Raw genomic sequence first — 16,573 nt, forward strand, 5'->3', positions numbered from 1 at the left:
AAGTGCCTACCTGTAGATTTTGGCCTCTAGCTCAGCCGGCACATAGGGAAACCTACCAAACCTGTGCATTTATGAAAACTAGAGACCTAGGGGAATCCAAGATGGGGTGACTCATGGGGCTCTGACCAGGTTCTGTTACCTAGAATCCTTTGCAAACCTCAAAAAGTGGCTAAAAAAAACAAGTTTTCCTCACATTTCGGTGACAGAAAGTTCTGGAATCTGAGAGGAGCCACAAATTTCCTTCCACCCAGCGTTCCCCCAAGTCTCCCGATAAAAATGATACCTCACTTGTGTGGGTAGGCCTAATGCCCGCGACAGGAAATGCCCCAAAACACAACGTGGACACATCCCATTTTTTGACAAAATACAGAGCTGTTTTTTGCAAAGTGCCTACCTGTAGATTTTGGCCTCTAGCTCAGCCGGCACATAGGGAAACCTACCAAACCTGTGCATTTTTTAAAACTAGAGACCTAGGGGAATCCAAGATGGGGTGACTTGTGGGGCTCTGACCAGGTTCTGTTACCCAGAATCCTTTGCAAACCTCAAAAAGTGGCAAAAAAAACAAGTTTTCCTCACATTTCGGTGACAGAAAGTTCTGGAATCTGAGAGGAGCCACAAATTTCCTTCCACCCAGCGTTCCCCCAAGTCTCCCGATAAATATGATACCTCACTTGTGTGGTTAGGCCTGGTGCCCGCGACAGGAATAGATCACACAACGGTCAATGTTGGTACTTACGTGAGGCAGCTGTTGACCCTGGGGTGATCCATTCCTGACACAGGCACTAGGTGTAGGCACTCAAGTGGGGTAGTGTTTTTATCAGGACAGGTGAGGAGTCACTGGGTGGTAGGAATGTTGTGGATCCCAGCATATTCCTGTAGTTTGTGTGACAGAAATGCGAGAAAAATTGAGTTTTTTTTCAACATTTCAGCTTTGCAGGGTATTCTGGGTAAGAAAACTTTGGGGAATCCACACAAGTCACACCTCTGTGGACTCCCCCGAATGTCTAGTTTCCAGAAATGTTTGGGTTTAGTGTGTTTCTCTATATGGCCGCCGAATCCAGGACCAAAAACACAGGTGCCTGCCTTACAAAACCAGTTTGTTTTGCCATAGATAATTTTGATGTCTCCACAATATGATTTGGGTGGTGGAATTTGGGGCTGAACTAAATTGGGGAGCTCCCAAGAGAGCTCACACTCTCTCTCTCTCTCTCTCTCTGCTTGCCGCCGCATTCACCTGCTCTCTGGGTTGGCCTAACCCACTATTACCCAGTTGCACGAACAGCTTGCAAAGGGACAGCAGGACTGTCCTCATCACCTCCCTCATAATGTACTGGAAGAGGAGTTATCGAATGGGACTCCTCTGACAGAAAAATCACTCCTAGAGTCTGCGCCATTGTCCTATCCCTCAGATGCTGTCTCAGTATCTGATGTCTCAGTCTCTGATCCTATGTCAGAGCGGTCCTCTATTACCCGAGTGCAGGCAGCAGTCATCCATCAAGATGCCATCTCTGCTATTGGCTAAACTGTTGCTCTAAAACACTAGCCTACGTAGACAGTCACAAAATCGATGGTGTGTGTGAGATACGTGCAACAGTAGAGGCCACCATACCTGCGCTTCTTCCCTCAATCAGCACGTACTTTCAAGACACTCAAAAAACACCTCGTCACATACGATTCGTCACAGTCTTTAGCACCTCCTGCGCCCAGTCCAACAATCATTATTGGTGCTCCCACTCCCTCCTCCTCGGATTCCCTCATTACCACCCAGCAAAAGTGCCCTTCATCTCTCCATAGCCGCCCTCCACCCCGCACATACATTTCATTGGTATTATAGCGCAGGTAATAGCTGACTTTACTAATGTACTCAGCTATTTACATAAAATACAGATTTGCTCTTTGCAGTAGGCATATAAACCTTCTGCGCTTCTTTATGGCACTAAAACTGCCACTAGACAAGTCGGACCCTTTTCCCCCCAGGGAAACCACACACATATTGACAAAAGTGATATATATATATGACAGCCAACCACCTGAAACTCAACTCAAGCAAAACCAAAATAATCCTCTTTGGCCCACACAAAAACACCTGGGACCCCTCATGGTGGCCCCCCACGTTAGGCCCTGCACCCACCCCCGCCAACCACGCACGCAACCTCAGCATCATCCTAGACTCCTCCCTCTCGATGACCCAACAAATCAACGCTCTCACCTCCTCATGCTTCAACACACTCCGTATACTGAAAAACATTCAAATGGATCCCCCACAGAGACCAGAAAAACTGTCACTCACGCACTCATCAGCAGCAGGCTTGATTACGGAAACGCCCTCTACGCCGGCACCACTCTAAAACTCAAGCGCAAACTACACGCATCCAGAACTCAGCAGCACGACTCATCCTCGACCTCCCCCGACACGAACACATCTCTCCACACCTCAAATCCCTCCACTGGCTCCCCATTGACAAAAGGATCACCTTCAAGATCCTCATCGTCGCACACAAATCACTCCACAACACAGGCCCTGCCTACCTCAACGAGAGTCACCTTCCACACCCCCACACGAAACGTCCGCTCAGCTGACCTCTCTCGCGCCTCTGTCCCCCGCATCAAACACACCACCACCGGGGGTAGATCCTTCTCCTACCTTGCACCCAAAACCTGGAACGCCCTCACACCCCACCTTCGCAAGACCCAAAACCTACTTCTTTTCAGGAAGGGCCTCAAAACCTGGCTTTTCGAACAGTGAACCTCCCAGCCCCTTTCCCTCCCCCCAACCCCCCCGAGCGCCTTGAGACCCTCACGGGTGAGTAGCGCGCTTTATAAATCTCTTTGATTGATATATATAGATCTACCTTTATATATATATATCTATCTACATAGATATATCTATAGATATATCCATGTACATAGATATATCTATAGATATATCCATGTACATAGATATATCTATCTACATAGATATATATATATATAGATCTATATATAGATCTATTTTTTTTAGTTGTTGTATGGTTTCCTTGGGGGCCAAAATGGCCCCAGGGAAACCCTACAACATCTAAAAAAAAATATTGCCCCCACAGGGGGTCACCCTGCCCACGGGCGACCCCCTGTAATTTTATTTTATTTTTTATTTTATTTTTGGGGAGAAAAATAAAAATTTTCTGAGGGGGCCGCCCCCCAAAGTGAAATCCCTGGAGTCTAGTGGTGTTTCCTGGCCCCCGATCGCAGCTGTGTTGCGATCGGGGGCCAGGAAACACTTTCAGAAGGCCTCGTAAGAAAGGGGAGAGTCTCCCCTTTCTTACGAGGCCTTTTGAAAGTGTTTCCTGGCCCCCCGATCGCAGCTGTGCTGCGATCGGGGGGCCAGGAAACCTGAAAGTGTTTACTGGCCCCCGATCGCAGCACAGCTGCAACCGGGGGCCAGGAAACACTTTCAGGAAGGCCTCGTAAGAAAGGGGAGACTCTCCCCTTTCTTACGAGGCCTTCGCGAATGTGGGGAAGACCGTTTTCCCCATCGAAGCAGGAAGCGGCCGCAAGGCTGCTTCCTGCTTCGATGGGGAAAACAACTTTGTAACGTCAGCGTGCCGGGGCGGGTGGGGGGTGGAGGGGAGACACGGAAGCTTCCGTGTCTCCCGGGAAAAGTAAAAAAAAAATAATAATCCTCGGGTACAACGCACCCGAGGATTTATTAACACCCTCCCTGGTGTCGGCCACTGGTCGTGACCCGCACCAGGGAGGTAGTGCGGGCGTCGGCCAGTGGCCGTCGCCCGCATTTAAGGGGTTAATTCTTTGTGAGTTCATGGACAGCGCACTGTTAGCCATTATTTTTTTTCAACTGAAAGTAGTAACAAGAAATTCATTTTAGCAATGTTTTTAAGTAACTTTATGTATTTTTAATACATCTTTTTGAGCAACATGAACTGTAAGTTTCACAAACATTTTTCATTGAATACAGTTACACAGACACTATAGGTACATACACAGACAAACAGGCAACAATTAATTTCCACAGCGGAACCTTATTTTTAATTAGACATATTCAACTCCCTACATATCTCTTTCAAGACCTAGACCATCAAGAAGGAGTTCAGGCATTTAGAACCATAAAACCATCGACTGAACGACAACCATGCCAAGTATTATATCCTGAATTGTGTCAGATCAGGCTCAGCTGTGTTAGAAAACAAATCACAACATTTAATCTTGGGTCATAACTCAAAAAAGGCAACCATCATGTCCTATATGGTGGCAACATATCAACATTTCTGTGGCCTTTTCTGAGGATGCACCATTTAAAAAGAGCTCGAGATATGGTCTTAATCCAGGCGCCTCAACATCCAAGGCACTCCACTCCCAAAACAGTGACCAAAGAGGCAATTTTCACTATTAAAAAGGAACTATAGATTTAAAGTATTTTCAAAGACTGCTTCTTCCTAGGTGCAAAGTGTCAACATTTGTGTTTCACCTTTATAGCAGGAAGGCTGAAATATTTCCTTCTTTAATCTTGACCATACTACAGCGAAATACTCTAGAACAGTGGCTCCCAACTTGTGGGTGTCTGAAGCCTAGTCGGCAGAAAATACAATCATTTTAACAGATTGATAAAATGTATATAAATAAAGTGGCTAACCATACAATTGGGCATTTTAAAACGTACTGTAAATGTCGAGGAACTTGAAAAGTGAAGGCTAAAAGTTAGTACCTTCAGACAAAATAATGGGAGCAGTGCAGGTGCATCTAAAAGAATATAAACAGGGACAGTGTGTGGCTTCATATGAATTTTGAAAAGCTCCAACCTTCCTAATATTTGTATTTATTTATATTTGTTTGCAAATTGAATAAAATGTGTTATCATTTGTGTATGTGTTTGATGAATGTTTGTTTCTGTATTTTTTGTGTATTGTTTTGCGGTTCAAATCACTAACAATGTTTAGGCCGCGGTCCCTGGCTTCCAGTAAGGACTCATTAAGGGGTCCCCAGATTCCAATAAAGATTTAGTGGGGGGGTCACCGGGTTCTAGCAAAGATAAAATACGGGTCCACAGAAGTCAAAGGGGTAAGAACCACTGCTCTAGAATGAACTATAGTGCAGAAGAAAGCTAGAAACAAGAGTAAATCTTTGTCACTCAGCTCAGAGGCTGATTGGTCAATGTCCCGTGCTACATCAGTACATGCACATTCTATGCAAGGCACAACCTCCACCCCCGACCCAGAGCAAACCATAAAATGCCAAAGATGCCAAAGTTTACACAATACTCTCAAATCACTAATCAATCACTCCATCCTCAGCAAATGCTATTGTCTATCTGTGCATTGCAATGCCCCAAGAACACTCCAATTATTTTCGTACTTGTTTTTCTTCGCATTGTAAGTGTTATGAAACGTGAGACTCTGGGCTTAATTAGTTGTCTCTTAGCTATTGTATACGGTCTCTTCTATAGGTGTCAACTTTGTATACATGAAAAAAAAATTGTCATAAAAGAAAAAGAACATTTCCATTGACCTGATTCAGAAATTATTAGGTAGCCACTTATACCCCAAATTGTACATTGTGTGGTACACTGACACAACATCTTCATCTTCACTGGTGCGAAGTAGGAAGGCTAGGAAGCTAGAATCAATACAGTTTGCTCACAGCATTTTGTATTCACATAGTTCTTCTTGTACCAGTTGTGCTATCTCAAATTAAACTTCTCTTCCTCTCATTCACACATTCCACGTGCTACTGCTCGCTCCCAAAGATCACCTCAAGGTGCACTTCACCATATGCATCCGTCACCCTCTCACCCGCAATTTATCAGAAATTAACACAAATATTGTACCAAAAGGCATCTACCAGCGAAAACATTGAGAAACCGAGTGCAGTTTTAGTTGTTCTTTGGCTGTGAGGAAAGAAAAACTAAGGCAACAGTGGTCCCAGTTCCAGGTCAATTGATGGCATGTTTTATTGCATGAGATGTCAAACTACATTAGGATTTGTAATGATGGATGAGGTCTGTTTTCTTGACCCTTAGTTAATCATCTTATAATGACGGTCATCGGATATGATCATAAAGTCACAAAAAATGATGGTTATTGGTAATATTGTCCTTGTGGCTTACAGATGATAAGATAACGCTGGTGATCTGTGGTTTCGTCCCAAAGAAACAGTTGATAGCACAATGCAGATGATCAGGAAAATCGTATCAATAGCTTAAACGAAAATGTTGGTGATCATTCAACATCTTCACAATGGCACAGACTATTTCAGAATAGTGATCACTAGGGCTATTGTCCCTATAGCATAGATAATATCAGAATGCTGGAGGTCTAGATATGGCCGTAGTGGCATACATGAAATCGTAACGCTGGAGACCTGAGATATCATAGGCTTGGCATCTATAATGAAATATTGCTGATCAGTGATAGCCTACTCTACAGTAGAGTACTGCGAGAGCCCTACACCAATTTTTACCTGCTCTCCAGTATTTTGATCACTCCAAATGTACCTCCAACTCGGCTCCAGCACACTTGATCTAGCGATAAGAGTCACCACCCTTTTTAACAACAGGGCAAACAAATAGAGTCATTTAATAAATGACTGGGTCCACTCACTTAATTGTGTTCTAGACCAAATAAAGTTAAAAAGATATATATAAATATAGGCAAAACAGAAAGTTACAATGCAATGCCATGTAGGCTCAAATACAGAGTACATTGTCAGAAATCTGAATTATTCTAAGCCTAATAAACAGTAAAAAAGCATGAGTGAAACGGACAGCATTTGCAGAGAAGTAGGAAGGTCATCAAAATGATCAAACAGTCTTGTGAGGAAAACTAAAAGTCTCTGGCTCACCACTAAACAATTGGCTTTTATACACATTTTACGCATAGGTAATAAGCAAAAACTGTTAATTCAGCATGTCATGACTAGCAATAACATGCCGGACAAATCAGAATCACGGTTGTCAATAAAATTATTATAACACTAACCCATTTCTAAGGCAGAAGAAATTTTCTATTCATTTCCACAGCAACAGGATAGCCCAGAGATGTACAACACAATATGAAACATTTTCAAACAAAGACTCATACACTAATGTTTCAATAAGCCTACATCAAACTTCCAGCAGAAGTGTCCTTCAGAATGATACTCTGGGATCACAAAGAAATTTTCATTCACGATATAAGCTCTCAGAGCAATTAGACTTCAGGCTTAGTCTGGCACCGAACAGGTGCAGAGTTAAGTGGAGAAAGCTTAAGTGGACTCCTGATCATGTAAATGTGGTACATGATGCAGCTGGGATTGCTTTGGAGGAGGTTGGAAATGCACTAGAGTTGGAGGAGAAAGGTAGACAGTGGCCTAGAGTAACTGAGCTACATCATGAGTTGGTGAGAGCCTTCAAAGACCTATTTTTGGCAGAAGCTCTGTCGAGGGGCCCAGGAGGCACCACCCCTCATGGTTTAACATGCAGTGTCATCTGGCTAAAACCTAAAACTGCCTTACTTAAGGCTATAGGACTAAAAGATAGTGCCCCGGTTCGTATTGCTAGAAGCAATTTTAAAAGCACTACCAGTATTGCCAAGAAAGGTTGGGAAACTGCCATATGGGAGTCCATTAGGAACAAGGATGTTAGGGCTTTCTGGAGCATTGTAGAGAAACGGAAACCAGAGACTGGTGGTAGTATTAAGAGCAACATCTCAGCTGACCAATGGAATGAGCACTTCTGCTCTTTGTATGGCGCGCAATTTGGTGAGAATGTTCAAGTGGGGTCCAAAAACAGCAGGGCGTTCCTCATCCATGAAACAAGTGAATACCTATTGAACACCCTAGAAGAAGTGCTCAAGGCTATTAACAAAGTAGCTCCTGGAGAGGCTGCTGGTATTGATAAAATCCCCGGGAATTTATATCGCTCAGCACCAGATATATGAGGCCTTACCTTTGGGTTATGGTTAATACTATTAAGGAAGGGATGCCTACCCCCTATATATGGGCTGGGGCAGAGATTATTCCCATATTTAAAAAAGGTTCCCCCTTGCTCCCTGTCAACTATAGGCCTAACAGCCTAATTGATACGATGCAAACAATTTTTGCTAGAATTATCTTACAAAACTTCAAGACTGGATCAAAGATAAGAAAGTACTTTGCCCGCTTCAGGCTGGCTTTTACCAATGAACCTCTACTATTGACCAAGTATTTAGATTACAACTTTTGTATTGGAAAACAGTAGAGTTGGAGGGTGCTATCCTGTATCTGATTTTTGTGGACTTTCGGGCAGCGTTCGATCTGGTCCCTGGAGATGTACTAGGGAGGGTGTTGATGGACATGGGCGTATTGTCTTACTTGTGCAATATAATACAAAGACTGCATGTAGGAAACTTTGCACAGGTACACCATGGCAAACTGGGGGAACTCTCTGCTCCCTTCGCAGCTAGAAAGGGTGTTAGGCAAGGTTGCGTGTAGACACCAACCTTTATATTTTGTACATTAATGGTTTAATTGAATCAGTGAATGGTATTAATAATGATGCTCCTAAGATAGCTTCAGTCAAGGTGCCTGCAATGGTATTCGCAGAGGACAATCTCCTTCTTTCAAAGACGCCAATGGGCATCCAAAGGGTTTTGGACAGTTTCAATGATTTCTGTAAGATAATGTAGTGAATCCTAGTTTGTTTTAACGGGATAAGAGGAGTTAGCTTAGCCATAGGCTTGAAAACTCGTGCCCCGTCACCCAGTGACTTTTAACCTACTTAGCTTGCTCTGTCTTAGTCCATTTAATTATTTATTTCCTTTAAGATGGCGGCCTTGTTTATAGTTAGGCCACTTGTTATGGGTTCTATTATCAGTGTCACTGCGTCAAGGCGTCAAGATCAAGCACGAAAGACAAACATACAGTAGGTATTCACACTTAGGGATTTTCCCTCTCTATACTTTCGAGGGATTGTTGATATTAATTGCCATTCCAAGCATGCCTGTTATCTCTTGTTATGAATAACACTTATGTCAGGGGACCTTGTAGATCTGTATAAATACAACACACTTTAGACAGATAATCAGAGGGATTCCGACCAGAGGGCATCGCCACCATCGCTGATACCGATGCTGCAGTCATCTTGACGCTGACCCAGTCTTTGTGTCCCTGCGGAGTCTGAGATAGAGACCTCATTCCAATGTAACGAGGGTTGGGGGCTCCTCTCATGGACACGGCTTTGGCAGATTAGGTTTAACAAACCCAGCTCTCCTTTTAGGTAGGAGGTTAGACCTATTCTCCTTAGGGTATTAGGGCTTATTCCATCTTATACATATACATATATTTCTTTCATATATTGCACAATGGTGGGGGTCTTTATAACAATGACTCTTCTTCACAATACTGTTGCTTGGTATATTCATTATCCTAATCATTGCAGTTCATGCAACTTATCACAAATTGCAGTTATGTTGAATAAAAACTATTATAACTTCACTGCATCTGTGTTATTGCCTTTGTTTGTATGAGACATAAATGCCTCATAAATTGCACAATGTATATTGATATGTACGTTTATGGCTTCGAGCCTCAATACAGTATTTAAATTAATGAAAATAACCAATTGTGTCAGTGTCCTGTTCTCTGCAAAGACTGCAGGGAGAGAAGACATGCAGAGTGACATTGATTGGGAGGAGTAATGAGCAGGAGCAAGATGAACAGAACACAAAAACAGCATCCCTTTAAATAAAAATGGTGTCACTGTAAAAATGTGGCATAACTAAATTACATTAATAACAGACAGCGCAGCTAACATTCCACCAGAGTTCTACAGACTTTGTGTTGGGCCACAAGGGCTGGGGTGGGACTTCGCCCCCCAGCCTTCCATCCTCAGAGGGAGGGCCTCTGACGCACTTGATAAGCACAGCCGCTTTCCTGCAGCGCGGCTAACATTCCACTAGACTTCTGCAGACTTGTGTTAGGCAACAATGGGCTGGGGTGAGACTTTGACACCCGAGCCTTCCATCCTTTGAGGGTGGGTCTCTGACACGCTTGATAAGCGCAGCCGCTTCCCAACAGCACGGCACACCCTCTGGCTTGCACCAGGACGAAGACTGGGCCAAGATGGCCCGTCTTAGCCCATCATAGTCCAACAGAGGCCAGACGAGGCCCACCCTCGTGATTCTTTGGTTTTTGGTCCTTCTGTCCTTTACTGACTGGTTGCGGCTCTATCGGTTACTTGCCTTCCCTGGATCAAACATGCAAGTTCAAATCATTTTTCTTAATTAAAACATAGCCATTAATGGGTTCAAATCTTACTGCACTGATGTAATTCCACCCGCTACTGGCAGAGGAAAAGGGGGCCTAGCTATCTTTGTGGTGTGTTCCATTAGGAATTTGGAAGATAAAATAATTGCCATGTTTTCACATTTTAAACCTTTACGTGCCCAACCAGTTTAATATTCTTTTAATGAGTTTTTATTTTTTTCCAGCACACCCTATAGGCATCATAGAAGAGGTGGGTAAGCTAACTGCAGAATGTGTTGACAAGGGAAAAACCTTTACATCAGTCAGGCAATTTCCATACTTCTAAATGCCCTTATGATGGGACCGTATGTGTCGATTTACTAATGTTCAAGATGTTGATATGGGTCACTTTGCACACACGACTTATGGTGAAGCCCGAAATCAGTTGATTTTATTGTAAAATTTTATCTTCCCATCTGATGCTCAGGGTGGTGGTAAAGAAAACCTACCCACATTTATAGGAAAGGGTAAGGGCAGCATGATCAATCAATTAAAGGATTTATAGAGCGCACTACTCACCCGTTAGGGTCTCAAGGTTCTGGGGGGTGGGGTAGAGAGGAGGGGGGAAGGGAAGCTACTGGTCGTAAAGCCATGTCTTGAGGCGTTTCCTGAATGTCAAGAGGTCTTGGGTCTGGCGAAGGTGGAGCGGTAGGGAGTTCCAGGTCTTGGCACCTAGGTGAGCGAAGGATCTTCCTCTGGCGGTGGTGCGACGGATGCGGGGGACGGAGGCCAGGGCGAGGCTGGCGGAGCGAAGGTTACGGGTGGGGGTGTGGAAGGTGAGTCGGTCGTTGAGGTAGGCTGGACCTGTGTTGTGGAGGGCTTTGTGTGCGTGGATGAGGAGTTTGAAGGTGATCCTCTTTGATACTGGTAGCCAGTGTAGGTCTCTGAGGTGGGGGGAGATGTGGTTGCGACGTGGGATGTCTAGAATGAGGCGGGCAAATGTGTTCTGGATTCTTTGCAGCTTTATTTGGAGTTTGGTTGTTATTCCTGCACATAGGGCTTTTCTGTAGTCCAATTGGCTGCTGACCAGGGCGTGGGTGACAGTTTTCCTGGTTTCGACAGGGATCCACTTGAAGATTTTGCGGAGCATGCGGAGAGTGTTGTAGCAGGAAGAGGAGATGGCATTGACCTGCTGAGTCATGCTGAGTGTGGAGTACAAGATGAATCCCAGGTTTCGTGCCTGGGTGGTGGGTGAGGGTGCGGCTCCTAGGGAGGTGGGCCACCATGAGTCGTTCCAAGCTGAGGGGTTGGTGCCAAAAATGAGTATTTCTGACTTGTCTGTGTTTAACTTGAGGTGGCTTGATTCCATCCAGCTGGCGATGACGTGAAGTCCGTTGTGGAGGTTGTTCTTTGCAGTTGTGGGGTCTTTCATGATGAGCTGAGTGTCGTCTGTGTAGGAAACTATGTTGATGTGGTGGGTTCGTGCGATGTTGGCGAGCGGGGCCATGTAAACATTGAAGAGTGTGGAGCTGAGCGAAGATCCTTGGGGGACGCCACAGATGATTCTAGTGGCTTCTGACAGGAACGGTGGGAGGCGGACTCTCTGGGTTCTGCCTGTGAGAAATGACGAGATCCAGTCGAGTGCCTTGTCGCAGATTCCAGCGTTGTGGAGGCGTGTGCGGAGAGTGTGATGACATACCGAGTCGAAAGCTGCGGAGAGGTCCAGGAGGATGAGTGCTGCTGTTTCTCCTTCATCGAGCATGGTCCTGATGTCGTCTGTGGCAGCAATGAGTGCGGTCTCGATGCTGTGGTTTTTGCGGAATCCGGATTAGGAGGTGTTGAGTACCTTGCTGTCTTCCAGGAACCGGGATAGTTGGCTGTTCACGTTTTTTTTGATGATCTTGGCTGGGAAGGGGAGGAGGGAGATCGGCCGGTAGTTCTTGGGGTCGTCTGGGTCTGCCTTTGGTTTCTTCAGCAGGGCGTTGATTTCTGCGTGCTCCCATCTCTCTGGGAAGGTGGCTGACTCGAAGGAACTGTTGATGGTGTTGCAGAGGCGGGGAGCGATGATGATGTTTGCTTTATTGAAGATATGGTGTGGGCAGGGGTCCGATGGTGATCCGGAGTGGGTGGAGGCCATGGTGTTGGGGGTGTCTTCTATGTTGACGGGGGTCCAGGTGTGGAGGAAGTGGGTGTTGCTTGGAGTGTTGGGTTCGTGGGTGTTTGTAGTCAGCTGGAGGGTCTGGTGGTTGAAGCTATTGTGGATTTCTTCTATCTTTCGACGGAAGTGGGTTGTGAGTGAGTTGCAGAACTCCTGTGATGGCGGGGGTTCGTTGGAGCAGGTCCTGGGAGTGGAGAGCTCTTTGATGATGCCGAAGAACTCTTTACTGTTGTGAGCGTTGGTTTCAATGCAGTTTTTGAAGTGGGTCCTTTTGGTGGTGCGGATCAGTTGGTGATGTTTGGTAGGGCATCCTTGAGAGCGATGTGGTTGGAGTTGGTAGGGTCAAGGTGCCAGGTTCTTTCCCTTCTGAGACATAGCCATTTGGATTCCTGTAGATCTGGGGTGAACCAGCTGGCCTTGATTCTGTGGGGGGTGTTAGTTTTTTTTTGAGCGGTGCAAGGCTGTTGGCGCAGTCTTCTATCCAGCGATGCAGGTTGGTGGTGGCTGTGTTGGGATCCAGAGTCCCGGGGTCCCGGGGGTGGGGCCCGGGCAAGAGTGGAAATCAGTTGATCCATTGATATTTTGCCCCAGTTGCGTCGGGGGGGTTGTGTGCGGTGGTAGTGAGTGACTGGTTTCTGATAGAAGTGGATGCAGTAGTGGTCTGTCCAGCTGAATTCGGTGGTGTGGCTGAAGGAGACGTGGTCGCTGGCTGAGAAGATGGGATCGAGTTTGTGGCCTGCAGAGTGGGTGGGTGAAGTGACGAGTTGCTTGAGGCTGAGGTTGGCGAGGTTGTCAATTAGGTTGGTGGTGTTGATATTGTTGTTATTTTCTAGGTGGAAGTTCAGGTCGCCGAGGAGGATGCAGTCCGTTGAGGCGAGGGATTGGGAGCTGATGGTGTCGGGCATTGTCGTCGCAGAACTGCGGTCTAGGGCCAGGGGGTCTGTATACCAGTGTTCCTCTGAGTGTGTTGTTGGCGTTGATGTGGATTTTGAAGTGGAGGTGCTCAGCGGATTTGATAGTGTCGTGGGAGTTGTTGGACTCTTATGGTGGTTTTGTGGACTATGGCGATTCCTCCACCTGGTCTGTTGCTGCGGTCTCTTCTGGTGATCTTGTAGTTTTCAGGTATGGCTATGGATATGTCTGGTTCAGAGGTCGAATTCATCCAGGTTTCGGTGAGGAATGCGACGTGGGGCAAGTATGTGGTCAGTAGGTACCAGAGTTCAATTGCATGTTTGTGGACGGAGCGAGTGTTAAGCAGGATGCATCTTAGGCGGCTGTCTGTTGCTTTGATTTGGAGTTTGGAGGTTAGGTTGCAGGTGAAATTGCAGGCTTTGCAGGAGAAGGGTCCTTTGGTGCACGTCGGTGTGGACTGGAAGCAGATAGAAGAGCGTCTTGGATTGAGGGTGTGTAGTTTGTCGGCAGTGTAATGGTGATTGGTGGCACGGGGGCGTGTTGTCCACGGGGTCTGGCGCTGGGTGCGGTCTTGGCGCGGACGGGCACAGAAGGCCTTGCCTTTGGCGCGCCAGCAGCGCATCCGCGCTGCGGCTGGCATAAGAGGGGAGGTGGGAGGGCGTGGCAGCTGGGAGGAGGGGGGGCTTGATCAATGGAAGGGCAGTGGGGGGCGGGGCAGCAGGGCATAAGAGGGGAGGTGGGAGGGAGTGGCAGCTGGGAGGAGGGGGGGGCTTGACCAATGGAAGGGCGGGGGTGGGGCAGCAGGGCTCAGAGGTGGGAAACCACAGGGGAAGGAACGGAACGGAGACTCGAGGAGGAGGAAGGGGGCGGGGACGCAGCGGTGACGAGGATCCGAAAAACATGAGGAAAGATAAAATAAGGAATCCAATCAAGAAGGCAGTCGGCAGTAGTGGAGGTGAGGAGAAAGCGACCTACCTGCTAGAAGCTGATGATGATCGATGAAAGATGATCGATGTTGTTTTGTAATCGAGGGACTTGGCTCAGCATCTCTCGGGTTATGAGGTGTGCTCATTCCCATATAGCGGCCATAACCCTGTAATTTTTAAATTTCACCCTTATCTACTGGGAAGTACGCCCAGTATAATTATATCCCTACTTAGTTATTCAGTGAAGAAGGGGGTTTGCCTAAAGTGGGGCTCCATCGACCCCAAAAAGGTTTTTAATAACCTGGTCACTGTAAATCGCAAGGAGATCATGGGCTGCCTCTCCATTACACATGATCGTGTAAACATCCTGGATAGTTTTACGGGTATTTGCAAAGCTATATCAAACGGGCTTGCTTCAAATAAACCACCCAAAGAGGGAGTTGGTCACTCATGGTGAAGCCATAAATGTACTGCAGCAGTAAAAGCTCTCAAGGTAGCCAAAAAATATCCTCCTCCCACGTAATACCATGGATATCAGAGCAGCAAGGCTTAAAAATAAGCAAGCACTCCAGCGAAGGAAACATGATATTAGTTTGAGTGCTTGAGAGGACCTATCTAAAGTGGCACAGCTGAAAGACCCTAGAAAATTTTGGGTAATAGTTAACCGTCCCTTTTTTAAGACAACCCTTCTACAGAGGTTGTGTGCCACATTCCTGAACAAGACTGGATTGACCATTATTCTCTCGTCTTCAACCCATACAATTGGGGGCTGGGGGGCATGGGGGGAACGAGGATGGCATGGAAAATGAAAATGGGTTGGATCTCCAGCCTATAGAGAAAAATTGGAACGCTGACCTTGTAAATTTAGCTTCCGTAATTGAAGCTATTATGGGTGCCACAAATGGTAAGGCCCCTGTGCCTGATGAGGTACCAATTGACTTGTTTAAATTAAATGTAGAGTTTTGGGCCTCTTTCGTCACAAATGTGTTAAGGGCTGTAGTGAAAGGTGGCAGACTGCCTTGTGAAGAGGGGGATTATGAATCCTTTAAAGAGGAAACCAGACTTGAAGGTATTCTGGATATGCCATTAGTTATCAGGTACATGCAAATATTTACAACCACATGTATAGAACCACATCTAACTTGGATAACCCAACCCAGAGCAGAGATTTTATCTTACCAGGCTAAGACTTAATACAGTCACTTTCTAGTGGCTTTTCCCATAGGAGGCTCCTGGCATACATTTCTCCAATGCTGCCCCTGTGATGCTGTCACTGCCCAACATACACGGCACACTTTATGCTCTTTTGCACATTGTATGACTCCCTCAGAATGAGTTTTTTGCATCCAATTCTTTTAAATAAACACTTCACATCTTATAAAGATGGACTGACATTCCTGCAAAGTCTGTCTTCTGCTGAAATTCGCACTGCTGTCCTTAGCTATATTGTTGCTGCTATTACATTAAGAAGAACTTATGCATTTAAAATCATTATTGGATGAAATATATGTTGAAATCTGTGGTGATGTTTTAAGTCTTTTTGTTGCTGCTATTTTATTAAAACAAATTTATGCACTTTAGCTGTTTATTGAAAGGGTTTTGCTATGATTCTTTTCAACTGTTTTTTTACTTTTTATGTGTATATGAAATTTCAATGTTATTTGTGCTTTTATGGCCATATACATTGGCCGAATAAAGATATTGTTGAAACATTAATAAACATACTTCGTAACCTTTGCTCACTATAAAAATCATTAGTATTCAAAGTTAATTTGTCACTCTAGCTTCGAAAGTGCCACTATGCATTCATTCATTTGAAAAAAAATCATTTACTTCCCTTCTTTCCCAGTTTTTTTGTCTTTATTTGTTGTCACATAAGACCATGATTAAAACTGCCCTTGTGCATCCAAACTTTAGTACTAATATCAACCGAAATTGTGTAGGGGGCGTAATTACCTTTTCAGTGACTGGAAAAAGAAGCAGCACTGCACAGACGGGTCTTGGTACTAAGCTTAGGAGCTCGGGATCCAGTCCATAAACATCCACAAACTGCCAGCTAGAAAGTACTCCAAGTTGCTTGAGAAACTGCCCAAAACAAGAAATGTGTAAGTAAGAAACAGATATTGCCTCATAAATATAGATGCTCTACGTGAACAATCACAGAGGTTACCTTCCACATCTCCCCTACATACAATGCTAATGATTTCAGAAAGGATCACAGATTCACACTTAAAATCTCATCATATTCTAAAACAGCTCATGCTTATGGTTTTAAGAGTGTATGTTTCTTAGACTTTCGGGCACCTGGTGAGATGCAGCACTAGGACAAGAAAAAACAGGCTGTGTAACAACAGCTATTTTGATGTACAGTAAAAATTTACATTTT

The 16,573-nt window shown here is 45.3% G+C and overlaps 1 protein-coding gene across 1 annotated transcript in view; it reads right to left on the reverse strand.

Moving 5' to 3' along the window:
* The window catches only part of UCHL3 (ubiquitin C-terminal hydrolase L3), a 336,557-nt gene extending 320,281 nt beyond the window's left edge, over window positions 1–16,276 (reverse strand). The window contains exon 1 of the mRNA XM_069205275.1: window positions 16,144–16,276. The gene's annotated coding sequence lies outside the window, so the exon portion shown is untranslated. The remainder of the gene's footprint in view (window positions 1–16,143) is intronic.
* Between the last annotated feature and the right edge of the window lie 297 nt (window positions 16,277–16,573).

The sequence above is a fragment of the Pleurodeles waltl genome, chromosome 8 (assembly GCF_031143425.1).
Source record: "Pleurodeles waltl isolate 20211129_DDA chromosome 8, aPleWal1.hap1.20221129, whole genome shotgun sequence".
Classification (NCBI taxonomy): domain Eukaryota; kingdom Metazoa; phylum Chordata; class Amphibia; order Caudata; family Salamandridae; genus Pleurodeles; species Pleurodeles waltl.